Source organism: Myotis myotis, unplaced genomic scaffold, assembly GCF_014108235.1.
Source record: "Myotis myotis isolate mMyoMyo1 unplaced genomic scaffold, mMyoMyo1.p scaffold_m19_p_6, whole genome shotgun sequence".
In the NCBI taxonomy this organism is placed as follows: domain Eukaryota; kingdom Metazoa; phylum Chordata; class Mammalia; order Chiroptera; family Vespertilionidae; genus Myotis; species Myotis myotis.
The window spans coordinates 11,812,852-11,825,950 of NW_023416368.1; the positions used below are offsets into that span (position 1 = coordinate 11,812,852).

The 13,099-nt window shown below is 35.4% G+C and overlaps 1 non-coding gene across 1 annotated transcript; it reads left to right on the forward strand.

The window, feature by feature from the left end:
* Window positions 1-11,711: 11,711 nt before the first annotated feature.
* On the forward strand, window positions 11,712-11,816 carry LOC118659417. Its single transcript, XR_004968546.1, has one exon. It is a non-coding gene; the product is annotated as a U6 spliceosomal RNA (small nuclear RNA).
* The last annotated feature ends 1,283 nt before the right edge of the window (window positions 11,817-13,099 follow it).

Below are 13,099 nucleotides of genomic sequence, written 5' to 3' on the forward strand. Positions count from 1 at the left end.
GGTTTTACTCACTTAAAATACGTTTGCATTTTAATTTGTAGGTAACAAGCCGTATACGATGCAGAATTTTTAGGAGAAATCAAGCTGAAATGTCCAATTCCACATAGAAAGAAAACAGTAGGTTAACACTAAAAATATCTGTTTGCACAAAGGACACCTGAGTGCGTGTGTTTTAAATTAATTATCCTACTCTCACTGGCTTCATGCATTATAATTCATGGATTACTGGAATTCATAATTGACTAATATGTAGATGTCACCTAGACGTGCTAAATTAATTCTGCTACTTGGAATTGCCTGTCTAAATAAGAACGACACTAACTTTAGCATTTTCCCTCTGATTAGAGACCCTATAGATCTGCAGTCGCCTCCATGTAATATAAATCAATAAAGAATAATTTTCCAGGCAGTAAATCAATTGTCAGTTCACAGACCCTAATACCCTTGTGCAGGATTTATTGAAAAAATGAATGGCAGGCTTGTTAGGAGATGTACAGCATGCTTTATAGGGACATAACAGTGTAAACCCCAGATTATTACATTCACTATAGTGAGGGATCCAACAGAAATAACCCTTTCCTTTCCATGGAACACACACTCCAGTGGATTTTCTAGTGACAAAATGAAAAAAAAAAGAAAAGAAAAGATGATAGAAAGGTATTTCTCTAGAAGGGCATGCTGGTCTGGGGGACACTGTATCCCCTTTGCTGGGACTTCTTGCACTTCCGGTCTGGTGGAGCTGAAAAGCTGATATTCTAAATCTTTGCCATCCAATAGGTTACCCACCAGCCACATGGGGTTTTGAGTTCTTGTGATGTGTCTGGTCCAAACTGAGATAGACTGTAATGTAAAATAAGCACTGGATTTCAAAGACTTAGAATTAAACAAAAAATATAAAATATCTCATTCATAATTTTACACTGGTTATTTTTAAATGGTAATGATTTAGTTATATTAAGTTAAATGTGTGTCTTTTTCTTTTTTCATGTATTTTTATTGATTTCAGAGAGGGAGAGAGAGATAGGAACATCAATGATGAGAGAAAAATCATTGATTGACTGCCTCCTGAACACCCTACACAAGGGATCAAGCCCACTTCCCAGACATATGGCCTGACCAAAATCGAACAGTGACCTCCTAGTTCAGTGGTCGGCAAACTGCGGCTCGCGAGCCACATGCGGCTCTTTGGCCCCTTGCGTGTGGCTCTTTCACATAATACCGACTTCTGCGCATGGCCCACGAAGTTTCAATCACACTGTACACGTGCCCGCACGTGGTATTTTGTGGAAGAGCCACACGCAAGGGGCCAAAGAGCCGCATGTGGCTCGTGAGCCGCAGTTTGCCGACCACGGTCCTAGTTCATAGGTCGATTCTCAACCACTGAGCAACACCGGCTGGGCCAAAACGTATTTTTAAAATTAATTTCAACTGTTTTTTATCTAGAAAAATGTTAATTACGTATGTAGTTTGCATACTCTTTCTGTCATGGAGATTTGCTCTACCCAGTAAAGTGGCTCAAGAGACTTATTGAACGTTATACACTGGTTCTCCGGCAATGAACCAGCAAATACCCAGTTGAGTAAGGGAATGACAAAATGAGACTCCACTTTGTAGAAGGGGACAAAATGTGGGTCGTCTGAAAAGCAGGAAGAAGACAGAAGATGTTCCTGGGTGGGGAGGCGGGTCCGCAGGTCATATGGTAAGTAATATTATGATTTAAAATGCTTGGCAAATGAAACTAGAGAACCTGAAAGGAAAGAAATCTCCAGATCTGCTAGTGGCTACGTAAACAGATTTCAGCTAATGAGAGGTACAGGGAAGAGGACGCCAAGGGAAGTTTGATTAATGCCATACAAAGATATTTTAAGTTTGTTTGTGTCCAATGTTATCTTTGGTTCAACAGTTACAAGCAGTCTAATTTATTATTAGACCAGAGGTCCGAAATTCATGCATGGGGTTCGGCCCTCACAGCCACAGCTTTGTCTGGAAGGTCGTCTGGTCTAATTAGCATATTACGCTTTTATTATTATAGATTCCCAAAATCTTACATAGGGCCTGACTTTAGAAAACAATAAAAACTTTGCTAAATAAAAGAATGAATGAGATTATTAAATAGAGAGAGAGGGAAAAAAAACTAAGACCTAACACCTACTGTGCTAAACTAGCAATGCCCATGAAGCAAAGCGGAAAGATTGGAAATCCAGACAATGAAGAAGGAATTACTAAAAAAAGGAGAAGAATGATGGAAAGGTTTTAACACATAAGAGTCAGGGAAAATTTAAATGCATAGTAGTATTAGTGACTTTTTTTCTTTTACTTTTTTTTAATCTTTATTATTGAAAGTATTACATATGTCCCTTTTTTCCCCCATTGATCTCTTCTAGCCCACCCCCACCCCCTGCCCCAGGTCTTCACCACCCTATTGTCTGTGTCCAGGGGTTATGCATATATGCATAGAAGTTCTTTGGTTGATCTCTTCCTATCCGCCCACCCTCCCCCACCTTCCCTTTGAGGTTCAAAGTCTGTTCCATGCTTATTATGTCTCTGGATCTATTTTGTTCATCAGTTTATGAATGAGATCATATGATACTTATCTTTCTCTGACTGGCTTATTTTGCTTAGCATAATACTCTCCAGGTTCATCCATGCTGTTGCAAATGGTCAAAGTTCTTTCTTTTTTACAGCTGCATAGTATTCCATTGTGTGAATGTGCCACAGCTTTTTATCCACCCATCTGCTGATGGGCACGTGGACTGACTCTTAAATCAGTGGAAGAGAGCCCAGCTAGTATGACTCAGTGTATGAGTGTCCACCTACAAACCAGGAAGTTACAGTTCAGTTTCCGGTGACCAGGTTGTGGGCTTGATCCCCAGCACAGGGCCTCTTGGAGGCAGCCAATGGATGATTCTCTCTCATCAATGATGCTTCTATCTCTCTCTCCCCCTCCCTTCTTCTCTCTGAAATCAATAAAAACATTTTTTTTAATAACGTAACACCTAAATACATTATTCACCGCTGGCTGTCCTATCTCAATTATCACTTTAGAAGTTTTGCTAGAATTCCTCTTAAGAAATCATCTCTAAGAAAATGAGAAAAATAATTCAAATTTATATGGGAGATGTATGGGCATTTTATGATGAGGAAGTAAAAATTATGCTTTCTTCTATTATAAGTAAAAAGACCTGTCATTAATTTAGACTGGGTTCATTTCTTTATGTTTAATAAAACCTGCACACAAGCACCTAAGGAAAAAAATAGATAGAAAATGTATCCATTAAAATATTTACCCTTCCAAGTAACCTAAAGTGGTAAGAAATATAGACTTAATTATCTTTGATTTCCAGCTAGCACAGGAATTTTCAGGCCTACAATCCTTGAAAAATAGAGAACACATTCAATACCAGATTTAAAACTACTGCTTTCAAAATACTTGCCTTTGGGCTGCAGACTATAATCAAGTATTCCATATCACCATCAGTTTTAGTACATTAATGTGATGTAAAAATGCTTTAAAGATAGATTCATGATTTATAATAATTGCAACTCTCAGAAACTAATAGCCAGAAGCATTTGACTTTTACCTTCAAATACACTAACTCAAATCCAGTTAAAACACTGTCCGAATTAGCCTAAGAGCTTTTAGAATAAAATGCTCGAAACAATCAGCATTTTTTAAAAGAACTCTGCTATTGTGTTCATGCTTGATGTGTTACTCTTCCCAGATAACATATATTTATTTTGATATTATTACATTAAGGATATGCTTCAATAGAATTCTAGTGGTAATATTTTGAGAGGCCCAACGCTGCAAAGCATATACTGTATATGTATATTTGGGGGCGAGGTAGGGGAGGAGGAGAGGGAGACTTATTTGAGTGCCTCACCACCTGAGGCTGCTATAACCAAGTACTACAAACTATGCAGCTTAAAACAACAGAAATTTATTCTTTTACAGTCATGGATGCTAGAAGCCTGAATCAAAAGGTGTCAGCAGGGTTGGTCCCTTCTGCAGGCTCTCAGAAACAGTCTGTCCTGTGCCTCTATCCTAGCTTCCGTAGCTGCTAGCGATCCTCATCAGTACCTTGGCTTGTGGCAGTGTTTAACCCCAGTACCTGCCTCTGTCTTCATATGTTCATCTTCTTTATTGCTCTACTTCCTCTGTGTCTGTGTGTCCTCCACTCTTAGGCAATAGTCATTGGATTTTTTTCATTCCGTAATGATTTTATCTCCAGATCCTTAACTAGCTACCTCTGCATTTCTATATCCCTAACTAATTATAGCTGCAAAGACACTATTTCAGCAGTTCTCAACCTGTGGGCCGCGACCCCTTTGGCGGTCGAACGACCCTTTCACAGGGATCGCCAAAGACCATCCTGCATATCAGATATTTACATGATGATTCATAACAATAGCAATATTACAGTTATGAAGTAGCAACGAAAATAATTTTATGGTTGGGTCACAACATGAGGAACTGTATTTAAAGGGCCCGAAGTTTGAGAACCACTGCCCTATTTCCAAAGGGCACATCCTGAGCTTCTTTGTGGACATCAAATTTGGGGAGGATACTATTCCACCCACTACGCTCATCATACCTTATTTGTGGTCAACTACTTGGTTTAAATGAAAGTCTGTCTGTGTCTCCCTCTGTCATTTTTCTTATGGCTCCAAGCCTGAAATTACATACAGATAATTCTTCCCACAGACCCATTGTCTCATCTATAAATGGATGTCAATGAAAGAATGCAGACTGACTAGGAATAAATTGGTCAATGTACCAGTTTGGGCTTTTTCAAATTTTAGAGCTTAGTGATTTAACGTCTTAATGTTTGTGTTATCAGGAAGATAAAATGAATTAACCATGATATAACACAAGTGGTATTTGATCCTAGCTCTTTCACAGAAGAGCTGTTTGACTTCAGACAAATTATTCACCTTCTCTTAATCTCAGGTCCAGTATTTCTATAAGCAGAATAATGTAATGTTGATTTTAATGATAAAATAAAGATCCTGTGTATGAATATGCCTACCAGTAGATCCAGTGTTTAGCCTGATGACAGATTTTGTTTGGCCAGCACAACGGACTTTATTTTTTATTTGAATTTAAATGACATTTAAGCAGAGAGAGAAAAATTTAACCAACTGGCCATAGGTACCACTCTTCACTGCCTTCAAATAGCTTTATCTATCCTGGGAAGACTGAGTTTATTAGTACAATGCAGATAACAGCAAATATTCAATAAATGAGAATGATAACAAAAACCACTTGCCTCAATACTGACTGTCTAATTCTAGGTAATAATTTACTACCTAGCCCTAGCTGGTTTTGCTCAGTAGGTAGAGCATCGGCCTGCAGACCAAATGGTCCAGGGTTCGATTCTGGTCAAGGGCATGTACCTAGGTTGCAGGCTCCTCCCCAGCCTGGCCCTGGTCAGAGCGCATGCAGGAAGCAACCAATCGATATGCTTCTCTCACATCAATGTTTTTCTCTGTCTTTCCCTCTATCTTCCACTCTCCCTAAAAAATCAATGAAAAATAACCTTGGGTGAGGATTAACAACAACAAAAAGAAGAAGAAAAAAGAAGAAAGAGAGAAAGAAAGAAAGAAAGAAAGAAAGAAAGAAAGAAAGAAAGAAAGAAAGAAAGAAAGAAAGAAAGAAAGAAAGAAAGAAAGGAAAAAGAAAAAAAGAAAGAAGAAGAGAAAGGGAGGGAGGGAGGGAGGGAGGGAGGGAGGGAGGGAGGAGGAAGGAAGGAAGGAAGGAAGGAAGGAAGGAAGGAAGGAAGGAAGGAAGAAAGAAAGAAAGAAAGAAAGAAAGAAAGAAAGAAAGAAAGAAAGCAAGAAAGAAAGAAAGAAAATTCACTACCTAGAGATAGATCTAATTCCATTTTTTAAAATAACTCCATTTTCTGATAAATTCTTCCTTCTATTTCTATGAGTTTTATTCACTGACCTTAATGTTTACTCCTAAGATAATATTAAATAAATCAAATTCTGCATCGAGTCAACTATCTCTCATTTACGGGAACACATCTATTGTGACTCCCCAATACATGAGGTCATTTTGATGACAGCATTCAATTAGTATATATTGAAGATGCTAACTTGGAACTATTAACCAGTGGGCATATGTCAAGAATCCAGAGCACTGGACAGGGGCTCTGAGTCAGCCCTGGTATTCCTGATATTCAGAAACACATGAAAGAAACACCAGTCACCTTAGATAGCGACATCTCACATGAAGGCTATAATTGCCAAGCGACCAGATGTCGATATAGTCGGCTTTCTGCAACAGTTATCGAAATTCTATAAGATCTGGAATGCGGAGATACTTATCATGTTGACCACATAAAAAAAAAATTTTTAATTCTACAATCACCAAGCCCTTGATATTTAGGTGCTGTAGAAGCTAATTCTCTTTAAAGATATAACAATTCAAAATGCCCTGTACAAAAACTATTGCCAATAGGAAAGATAAGGATGTCCTTGCCAGTAATTTCCAAAGAAATAATCTTCTGATTATTAGCAAAAGTCTATGAAGTTAGTTGGATTGTGTTAACCTATCGATTACAATTTAGAAAACAGACTCTGGTATGAACATAGGGTTTTTTAATTAATTTGTTTTACAACTCACATAAAAACTACATGTGCATTGTATACAAATACAGCAAAGCAGGAGAAAAGGGGATAAAAATCACTTATAATCTGAAGCATGAGAGGTAACAGATGGTGAAATTTTGAATTTTGCACGGTACCTTTCAGATAAGCAGACTTATAACGACGGAAAGTAAAATGATTATCAGCCCCATAAGACATGAATACAGTTCTAGTCACGGCAGCATTTTTCACAATCATTCTCTCCAACTGGACGTTCTGCCAACGGGTCAGCCTTGCGGATTTCTCCTGTACCGATGAGCTACCTATATTCTCCAAACTTCCTGACCTTTGTTACCATGTAATTCCTCATACATTTAGAATGGCTAGTAAAATTAGCCTACAGTCAACCACATTTTATTATATGCAATAACTAAACTCATATAACTCAGCCTCAAACTCCTCGTGTTTAAGAAATTCAATTCAATATAAATGAATTTGGTCCAACTTGATGTTTGACACTCAGTGCATTTATTTAGTTTTTTTAGAACAAGAGATCCTTATAAGGCAAATGTAATCAAATACATTGCAGAGATTTTAAAATGTTAAAATAATAAGTGCATTGTCATAGTAACTTTTCTTAAAGAAACAAAAAAACTAACCAAAATTATTCTCAGTTCTAGTGTGCTGATGACAACAAGTGACAACAGGTGAAATTTAAGAATTAAAACAAATGGCTTAAAAAGACTTGGCAATTGTAGTTACAGGCTTTTGGAAAATTATGTATCTTCAGTTCAAAACTTTCAGTTTATAATTCAAAGAGAAGATGAATCAACCCTAAAATGGTATTTAATGGTATTTAATAAATATCAACCTATAACTGTTCTAAAAATAAAGTTAATCCATTTAATAAAAAAGTGAAAGCAAAATAAAAGCTTTTTCGGATATACAACAGTTGAAAGAATTCATCATCAGCCAATCTGCACTACAAGAAATGTAAAGGAGATCCTTTTTAGGCAGAAATACTGGTAAATACCAGATGGAAATATGAATCTCCACAAATGTGTGAAAAATGCCCAAAATGGTAGCCATATAGGTAAATATGGAGACCTTGTTATTTTAAAATATATAAATGATTTACTGCCTAAACAAAAGTAATAATTACCAATATAGTCCAAGGTTTATAACATACTTAAAAGTAAAAGTTATGACAAAATATTTCACAAAATATATAGGCTGAAACATTATGCGAAGAGGCATATCACTTGAAGGTATACTGTGAAGAGTTAAATATGGATGCAATAAATCCTAAAGCAACCATTAAAATAATAAAGCAAAGTATCATAGCTAATAAGTAAGTAAAGGAAACAAGAGGGAATCATAAGTACTACCCAATTATTATAAAAGTAAGGATAAAAGCAGAAAAAGGAAAGAAAAAGCAAGTGTGACAATAGCAATATGATAGATTTAAACTTTATTAACAATAACATGAATATAAATGTTCTAAGAGCTACAAGTAAAGGCACATTTGGTCAGACTCGATACAAAAGCAAAACTCAATTATGTTCTTCATATAGGAAATGCACTTTAAATAAAAAGTCGCTAATACATTAAAAACCATGACAAAAAGAAATGATGGTTTTGTCATGGTAACTCTAATTAAAAGAAAGCTGGTGTGACCCTGTAATATTGGACAAAATTGAGACCAAGGAAAAGAATAATACCTGGGATAAAGAAGTTGACATCAAAAGATAAAGAGGTGATTTCGTCAGGGATATCTAATGTGCTAAATAACTTTGCACTTAAGAAAAGAGCTTCAGAACACATTATTAAAAACTAAGTTGCAAGGAGAAATACAAAAATCCACAATTTCAGATAGAGAAAAACTGTTAGTATATAGAAGACAAAAAACCACTACAATCAACTTGACCTAATTGACATTTATAGAACACTTCACCCAGCTACAGAACAATACACATTATTTTCAAATGCACAAAAAAATTAACTATATGTCATATTCTGCATAATAAAACATTATAAACTTAAAATTATTCAAGTGATACAACATATTGTTCCTGGCCATAATAATACTAACTCAAAAGCAGTAAGAGATCTTAGAAAAATCGTCAAATATTTGGAAACTAAATAACATACTTATAAATATTTTGTAAGTCAAAGAAGAATGTATGGTATGTTAGTTGTATCTCTATGAAGTTGTTATAAAAAATTATAAAAGAACATTATGAACAACTTCATGGCAATAAATGTGAAAACAGATTAGATGGGCAAGTTCCGTGAAAGATACAAACTAACAAAAACTAAGAAAGCTCACTCAAGAATAAATTGATGACTTCAATAACCCTATGTCAAAAAAATTTCATCGATAGTTAAAAATCTATGCAGAAAGTAAATACCAGTCACAGATAATCTGGTGAATTGTACCAAACAATTAAGGAACAAGCAGTCCAAATTCTACACAAAACCATCCAAAAATTTAACAGAAAAAATACTTCCCACTCACAGATATTACAAGGAAAGTAGATTACAGACCAGTGTCTTTCATGATCATAGGTGTAAAAATCCTCAACATAATATTAGTATATCAAATCCCACAATACATAAGAAGAATAAGCCCAGCCCATGTGTCTCAGTGGTTGACCATCCACCTATGAACCAGGAGATCATGGTTTGATTCCCAGTCAATCCCCAGTGTGGGGTGTGCAGGAGGCAGCCAATCAATGATTCTCTCTCATCATTGATGTTTCTCTCTCTCTCTCTCTCTCTCTCTCTCTCTCTCTCTCTCTCTCTCTCTCTCCCTCTCTGAAATCAATAAAAATATATTTTTTAAAAAAGAATAATACACATGACCAAATGCAATACTTTTTCACAAATCAATGTAATCTACCATATTAACAGTGTAAAGAAGGAAAAAAATCACATGGTCTTATCAAATGATGCAAAAAAATATTGGACAGAATCTAACATCCATTTGTGATTTTTTTATATTTTTTTACTGATTTCTTAGAGGAAGGGAGAGAGAGATAGAAACATCAATGATGACAGAAAATCACCCGGTCAGCTGCCTCCTGCACACCCACACTGGGGACCGAGCTCTCAATCCCGGGTATGTGCTCTGACTGGGAATTGAACCGTGACCTCCTGGTTCATAGGTCGATGCCCAACCACTGAGCAACACTGGCTAGGCCATCCATTTGTAATTTTAAAAATTTCAGAACTAAAATTAAAAAGGAACTTCCTTCATATGTTAATAAAAGCAACTAAAAATAATCTGCAACTAACATTATTCTTAAAGGTAAAAGACCAAATAAAAAATGCTCTCCACCTCAGATGAGTAATAAGACAAGGATGTCTACCCTCACTATTTCTATTCAATTCTATTCAACATTGTACTAGAGGTTCTAGGCAGTGCAATCAGAAAGGAAAAGAATGAAATGCATCAAAATTAGAGAGGAACTAATACAACTTTTCACAGCCAACATGATTGTCTATATAGAAAATCCATTGGAATCTACAAAGAGGTATTAGTTTACTACAAGCAGATAAAAGATCTGAAATACAAATGTGAAAAACAATTGTATTTCTATATTCATCAGCAACTAATCAGAATTTTAAATTTTAAAAAATACCATTAACACCTAAATAAATATTTCTCCTACAGATGCCAACAGATATATGAAAAGATGCTCACCATCACTAATTATCAGGGAAATACTAATTAAAACCACAATGAGATAATATATTAATTTTTAAAAATTAAACCAAAAGCAAAGAGAAGAAAGTTCTTATTCAAAGTTAATTTAATAGTAAATATTATAATCAACATCTGGGAATATGCCAGGGCTAGATTAAAATGCAATAATAATTTTTAATTGATTAGAGTGTTGAAAAGTTATAGTTCATTTATATTTACTTTTAAAAATTACTCTATCAGAAACACCTGCTTCATCTAATTAGGAATTCATAGGTTCTGCTATATTTATAAAAACTCATTATTTTAAGAAATCAAAATCTGGCCTACAACCTGACAATTATAATATTTTACTTCTGGTTATTAGCATATATTTTATAATTTTTATAGACATTTGGAAATACAATTCTAATTTATGTTTTTTTATTTTTAAGATTTATTGAGTATTTTGTGTCAAGGGAAATCTGATCCAAGCACCTAACATTTTGTAATATGTATTATACTTTAATATAGATAATTCAATTTATATGTTTAAAACCATCATTCAATGTAAACTGAATACAAATAAATTTCACCTTTACCCACCATGTTTCTGTATTTTATGTAGATGGAGAATTGGTTATGCAGTGCATAGGAAAGATTCCCAAAGGTAAAATATAGCTGTCTTATAAATTTCCAGGTATTTAATATGTACTTTTTATGTAAAATATTGTGAGCTAGCAGCTATCTGGCCTCTATAAAATATAAAATATATTCTCTGCCCACAAGGGGTTTGTAATCTAATAGAGGAAATAAGAAAAACACATACTAGTAAAATCTATAGAACGGATAAAAATTACTAATGTTATAAGTGGCCAATGAGTAAGCTCTATGGGTTCGGAGGAGCTACTAGTAAAATGGTTCAGGATGGTTTCCAGATGCAGAGATGGAACTTTACCACATTTTACCATAATTGCCTACTTACTTGTGAGATTGCCTGGTACAATGTAAGTTCCTTGAAAGCAGAGATCCTGTGATGGTATAAGCTGAGCACTAAACACATGGGTGCCCAGCTCAATCCTTGCATATACCATGCACTCAATAAACAGTTTATTAATAAAATGTGAATAACACAATAAACCATAAAGAATTTAGGCATGTAGAATTTGAAAACACAAGACAATTCAATTTTTGACAGAGCTAATAATGTTAAGCAAAAGCACATGGTTGGGAAAGCAAGAATGGGTAGCCCAACTAGGAGGGTAAGATGCAAGCAAAACCATCAACTGAGTTAGAATTGAAGTGGTTAATACAACCCCAACTGAGACTGAAAGGAATAGCCTCAATTAGTGGCCAAAGAAGACCTAAGCCAAGGTATGGACAGTGGAGAAGGAAACTAGTTGTAACTAACATCCATTAGAAAGAACAAACTGTGCTCACCTTGGCAATAGGTATTAAAACTGGAATGACACAGAGAAGATTAGCATAGCCTTTGAGCAAGGATAACATGCAAAGTCATGAAATGTTTCATTTAAAAAAAAAAAAAGAACTTCCAACATTAGTTGACTGAGGTGAGAGGGAGCATAAAGTGTGGAAAGTCAGGATGACCAAGTCTTCCAGTTGGGGCAACAGGAAATACAGGGTGTGCCTTTTCAACATCGGATGGGAAATTAACATTGTGTACATCAAACAAAAAGTTTCAAGGAGAAAATGTGAAATTTAAAGGCACACCATTGGAGAAATTAGAATTAGATATATTTTCTTATAGAAAACATAAATCAGGGCTTTGGGCTCAATCCAGAAGACTACATCTGAGCTGTAGTAAATATCCATAGTATCAGGGGCAACTAGAAAGAAAAGACCAATGGGAAAAGAAGGAAGACACTCAGGATATTGGAGCACTTAGGAGGCTAAAGAGTGGTCTTCAGGAAAGGACTGATCATGGTGCAACTACCAGAAGATTAAAGAGAAACATCTGCCCTCTGTGGAAGACATTGGTAAACTTTAAGACTATAATTCAGGGGTAAACATTAGGTTCCTAAGTTTAAAGAAGAACAAATAATAAAGAATTTGATTCAATATAATATGTATATAGTACTGCCTCAAGAAGTATAAAGATAACAGAATTTTAGTGCTTAGTGATAACAGCAGAAATAATGGGGAATTGTGTGTGTGTGTGTGTGTGTGTGTGTGTGTAAGACCAGACAAGGAAGGGATACACAGATGAGTAGGAAATGATGCACATTTTAAACACAAGAAAATATGCTAACAACTAGTGGCCCAGTGCACGAATTCATGCACATTGAAAGGAAATTAATTAGAAGAAATATTTTAATATCGCTATTCACCCTTTCTCTATAATAGAAGTGTCAACCAAATTCACAACCAACAATGACAGATGGAAACACATGCATGCAATTGGCACCAGCAAGAGCTGTATATGTATCGCGCGTGCATGGGTCAACTTAGCCTTTTATATACTAGTATATAGAATAAATTTGCTTAATTAGACTTGCTTTCTGATGTAGCTAAACTTTTTCTAGCCCAGTAAAGCACCCCAACTTCTCTCTCAGGTAATTGTCAGCAACACAGCAGTAAATATCAACACGAAGCACATTATTATTCCAGAGCACACAGGGAGAACAAAGGGTAAAACATTTAACTGCAGCAGTGTTTGACTATATTCTGTGCAGTGAGAAAACCTGGTCACTTTCAAGGTCTACCATTTCTTACTTCTTTTCAGTTGGGTCAAGTTGCTAAGTTTTCTAAATCTCCATTTTCTGGCTAATGAAAAGAAAATAGGATTCCAATGAGTCTCCT